We start from the raw sequence: 5510 nt of genomic DNA, 5'->3' as shown, positions 1-5510 counted from the left end.
CTGAATCTCACTGGATTATGGCGAATCGAGTAAGATCACATATGGGAATATGTTTTATAAACCGTAAAGTTTACGGGCCTTGACTGTGACAACAACAAATAGGCACGTGATACCCTTCTTTAAAGTTAAACCCCAGGCTTAGTTCAGCAGTCAATACAAATGGCTCTTGCACTTAACGACCCGCGTTCTCCTCGGTTTTTCAGTCGGCGTCTCACTAAACTGACCGTCTCTCTAATACTAGACACCTCTTGTTTCTCTCCCTTAGAACAGTTGACGGGGCAGGTGCGGGCAGGTGCAGGCTCCGGGAACATCTCTTGCACGCACTAGCTAGGTGCTCATGAATAAGCACATTATCTTTGCAAGCCTTGGCGTGCTATTTGTCCAAGAAGTGATTTCAAAGGCGCTCTGCAGTTTTTATTTCATGATCATCTAGAGCTGAGTATTTTTGGGGGGGAGAAGAGGGTGTGGATATGTTTATGTTATAAAAGATAACTATGTCATCATCTTTAAAAAAATCCCGCACAATTTAATTCAACATTCAAGTCGTTGTTGAAATCATCGGCTATTTCTCGAATGCTATTAACTTGCTTGACGATCCGCCAAAGGATTTATATGATGCAAATCTCTTAGTAACCACTAGGGTGGGGATTACTTTTTTTCCCCAACGAATGAAAGAATATTTCAGCTTCGGAGAGATCAACCAGCTCCTGGATGAACTTATAGAGGGGATAGGATGTCCCCCCAGAGTGAAAGCAGGGGAACCGAGTGAAAGGCCAGGGAACCCGAATGTCCTTCTCCGTCTGGCACTCAGTGGCGATCTAGAACTTGGCGAAACTCCACGCGTGCCGAAGGTTCAAGGTTAGACCCCTGGTGGGCAGAATTGCCTGCAGTTTTCCCAAACTGACAAAACGCTCTCATTCAGGCTGCTTGTTAAGTGTCCCCATGTCCCCAGGTATCCAAGACGTCTCTCGATTTCCCCTGCTTACGTCCCCACTTCCTTTTGGGGGGCCTCTTGAAAAGGAGTCCTCTGGGTCATCATAGGAGAATCGCTGTGGTGCCTTTTAGCTTGAGGTTTGGGGTAGGCTTTCTTCCCGAACACAGCCCTTTCTAATGCTGCTCCATTCAGCCGGACACCTGTTAGTTTCCTCCAGTGTCGCCTGGACACCAGTACTACCCGGCCGCAGCCTGCAGAAGGCACGCAGGAAGCTCTCTGGCTGGTCACTGTAACGTGACCTGGGAGGAAGGTAGGATCTGTTAAGAGCACCTAACCAGTTCTCAGAAACATCATTTGAAAAGGAAAATTGCATTTGTCTAATCCCTCATTTTGGGATTTGCCTCAGACAAAATTTTCATACCGATTTCATCATGTGACAAGCTAAGGTTGGGATTTCTGCCTATGAATTATCTAATTGAGGAAAGAAAAGGAAATAACCTCTCACCTGAACAGTCTAGATAAGTAGCGTGTTTTCCACTAGTTTTCTGTGTAATTGCTTTATTACTGCAGCTTTCCTCGACAGCGCGTTTGTGATCATTGACGGCATAAAACACAAATTCTGAATCAGCACTTGTTACTCTGTTTCTCAATCTCGCCATTTGGTAGGCTATAAAAATAACAGGTTTTTCGAATGTAAGTTATGTTTACTTTTACTAGTTAAGTCGAAAACTTTTAAATACTTTTATTATAAGCTTTTGTGCCATGAAATTTTAAGTGTGTGTGTGTGTGTATATGTGTGTGTATTTCTTCTTTGCTCATTTTATTACTGGAATATTGCTTTCCTGATTTATTAAAGCCCTTAAAATTATCAACTCTATCTTTCTTATGTGTTGGAAATATATTTTTCTTAATCTGTTGTTGGTTTTAAATATTTTATTATGTCCTTTTATGTACAACAGTTTTATGGTTTTATTTTATCATTCTACGTACATTTGTCTTTATGATTTTTCCCTATGGTATTAGTCTTGGGGAGGCATTTCCCATCCTGTGGTTGAAATTATTTATTTTCCTTACAGTGCTTTTAAAATTTTATTGCTAATATTTTAAACTTGAAATTACATTCGTCGATGCTTGGATTAAGTACCACATTTTTTTTCCAAATAATTTACCATTATTCATTGATAAATCCACCCCGTTTCTCAGAGTTTAAGTCACCATTTACCATAGAAAACAGTTAAAAAATAATGAACACACACACACACACACACACACACATAGACTTTGAGGTGTTTCTGTACTTCTGATTTTCTTCTATTGTTCTATCTTTGTTTTGAAGCACGTCTCAGATTCTTGTAGACTCTTACGCTTTTACTATTTGTAGATGCCTTTAGAATATTATTTGTGTATTGCTTGTTTTTGTAAACAGCACGATTTTCAAAGGCGACTTTAAAGCCGTGGGGCGGCCGGGCAGACTGTGCCTCTTTAGGCAGAGTTTGATGTCTGCTTACTATATTAGTGGCAGGGAACTTGGAAGAGGGGGTTGTTTAAGAGATGGCTCCGAGTGAGCAACAGTAGATGGTGGTAACTGGTAGGCGTTGGGAGAGAAGGAAGATGGAGAGCGAGATGACTCTGGGGTTTTTACTTTATAACCAGTTATCACACTGATCAAATTAAAGGACTGGATGCCAGGCTTGAGCTGGGACAATGGACTGGGCAGCCTTCCATGTGGACAGAAAACCAAGATACGTAAATTAGCAACGGGCCATCTTTTCCTAATGCCTCTCAGCTGTCAGTTTCTGTAATTATCATCATTATTAAAGTCATAATGGTTTTAATGAAGGTGTCATCTAAACTGACACTTTGAAAATAAAGTGTGATGATGACTGAATTGGAGGCTTAAGATGACCTTAGAAAAATGCTCCAGGAACTTGAGAGTGTCCCAATTACTCAAGGATCTCTGAGTCAGCCACATGACTCATTCCATTCATTCGCTTGTCATGAGAAAGATTCATTTGAATTGACACCAATAAGGGCTCCATGGCCCCCAGATGCCCCCACCTAGGCCATCACACTGCTTCCTAGAGAAGAAATAGACCAAAGCTTCCCTAACTCCAGTTACAAATGCTTTTCAACAGAAAAACGACATAGAGAGACACCAGCAAACTGCACGTATGATGAGATTTATCTGATTGAAAACGAAATCAGACTAATTGGTCCCCACAATTCATAGGAGGTGAACGAGCTAGCGGTGTGTCTGGCCACTTCGCAGGCACTTTCTGATTTTCCCGCTACTTCCAGTGTTCGTAGAGAATAAACTTTTATCGGGACAATTGCCTTCTTGGTTCAAACATGCAAAATTGCTAGCAGATCTCTAACTCAGTCTCATGCAGACTGTTCCCTTAAGTAATCATGTTTTCCTGTGTGAAGACCACACTAAATGCTATATAAGGCACAGACAAGGCCTCGTGTGCTTGGGTTCGAAATACCAAAGCCACTTTTATTGCCTCCCATGCACGCCTGGACACTTAAGCCAAGTGTTTTTGGGTCCTCTTACTTCCTAGGTTTTAGGAAACAGAGTTACAAGCCTACTGAACGTTTGAGAAATCTGTTTGGGGTAACACCAGGAGAGAAGCAGAGTGACTAGAGGCAGACTCAGGAGTTTTAACCAATAAAAGCATCTGATGCAGAAGGTTCAAGAGACCCCTGGGAGGCAAAACTGTCCAGCGGAACAGCAGATCTGGGGGAGACTGGCTCTACCAAGCCCACACTCTGTGACTTTGAGGAAGATGCCCAATGAATCACCTGCAATCCCTACCTCAAAGGGTCCTGTTGCTGGAAGACTGCTTCCTGCATAGTGGGCTCTTAACAGATAACAGTTCCACACCATTATAGTTATCTAATTTCCTTGATTCCTATGGCAACCCAGATGTCATATATTAGCACCTCATCCCTTTGTTCTGAAAACAGTAAAGCAGTCTTCTTCTCCTTTGCTTCTTGTCTCAGATTCATTCTGCATACTATATTCAGAATTCCTATCCAAAACTGCTATTCCCATATCCAACATCCGGTATAAGAAATTTGCGGTGGCTAATTGTTCTTATGGAAGTAAATGCCTAAGCTGTTTATTATCTGGGCTGGGGGGAAGGCGGCTTCATAAAGATATTAGGAAGAGGTTTTGGCAGATGTGCTTGGAGCCATAACTCAATCTCGGAGCTGACCATGACACCCTTACCCACCGAGCCATCCAGGGAGATGAGTTTTTAGCTTGGTCCCTGCGAGAAAATCTTTTAACTAAGATGCATCAACTGGAATGACCTAGATGCTTATATTTTATCCTTTTAATTCAAAGAAAAGGAAGTACACCACACACATACACGAGCACACCCTCCCAGAAGCAAACCGATTTGCACACAAATTTGTGGGTCCCCCTGAATTCTCACACCCCCTGCATCCGCCTCCCATTTATGAACGATTCTCATCAGCTCTGTGTTCATAACGTTTCCCAGATCTGATGAGGCTTGATTTTCACTGTTGCCTCTGTATCCCCCCTTCATCTTCTCTCGTGTGGCCACTGAAATTGTCCCCTCCCTGGCCTGCCAGCTTTTGTTCTTGCCTCTCAAGAGTCTATTCTCCACAGAACAGCCAGAGTGGTATTTTAATAACCTAAGTCAAATTAATACTTGCGAATGTAAAACCCTCCAATGGAGTCTCCTAATAGGAATGTAAATTGTCTACGGCCATGCCACCCTGAACACGCCCGATCCCGTCTGATCTTGGAAGCTAAGCAGGGTCGGGCCTGGTTAGTACTTGGATGGGAGACCACCTAAGAAGACCAGGTGCTGTAGGCATAAAAAATAAAAAATAAGGCTTGTAAGATGACAAGTTCCTTGCGATCTGTGAGGTCGACCAAGGGTTGCCTCACCTAAAAAAAAAGAAAAAAAGAAAAAAAAAAGGAATGTAAATCTGACTTCCCTGCCTTGAAAGAGGTGACACAGCTTGGTCCTTCGCATCTCTCCAGATTTACTTCCTGCCATTTTCTTCCTTATTCGATATACTCTATTGGCCTCCTGTTTTTCCTCCCTCCCTCCCTCCCTCTCTCCTTCCTTCTCTTCCTTCCATCCTTCCAGCATTATTGCAGTTTAATTTATGTGCAGTTTAATTTATATATACATGTAATATGTACCTCTTGGTGAATCTGGACATATGTCTACACTCACGCTGTCATCACCACAGCCGAGGAACCAAACATATCCATCACGGTCAAAAATGTCCTCACAGTCTTTTGTGTGCGTGTGTGTTCAGTAAGAACAGTTAACGTGAAGTCGGTCCTAGTAACATATTTTAAGTGCATTATACCATGTTGCCAACTATAAGTTACCATGTTGCACAGCAGATTCTCTAGAATGCACTCATCTTGCATGACAGAAACTCTGTACTCAGCGGAAACAATCCCCAGTCCCCCTGTCCCCAGACCCTGGTGACCACCGTCCTATTTTTCGCTTCTATGCAGTTGCCTGTTTCAGATACCATGTATAGCTGGAATCATGCGATACTTGTCCTTCTGTCTTGTCTCTTT

The 5510-nt window shown here is 42.6% G+C and overlaps 1 non-coding gene across 1 annotated transcript; it reads left to right on the top strand.

Moving 5' to 3' along the window:
• The first annotated feature begins 4663 nt into the window (after positions 1 to 4663).
• LOC112480561 lies at positions 4664 to 4782 on the top strand. Its single transcript, XR_003046656.1, has one exon. It is a non-coding gene; the product is annotated as a 5S ribosomal RNA (ribosomal RNA).
• The last annotated feature ends 728 nt before the right edge of the window (positions 4783 to 5510 follow it).

Source organism: Pteropus alecto, unplaced genomic scaffold, assembly GCF_000325575.1.
Source record: "Pteropus alecto unplaced genomic scaffold, ASM32557v1 scaffold105, whole genome shotgun sequence".
NCBI classification, from domain to species: Eukaryota; Metazoa; Chordata; class Mammalia; order Chiroptera; family Pteropodidae; genus Pteropus; species Pteropus alecto.
Note: the sequence above shows the minus strand (reverse complement) of the source record. Positions and strands in the feature narration are given on the sequence as shown.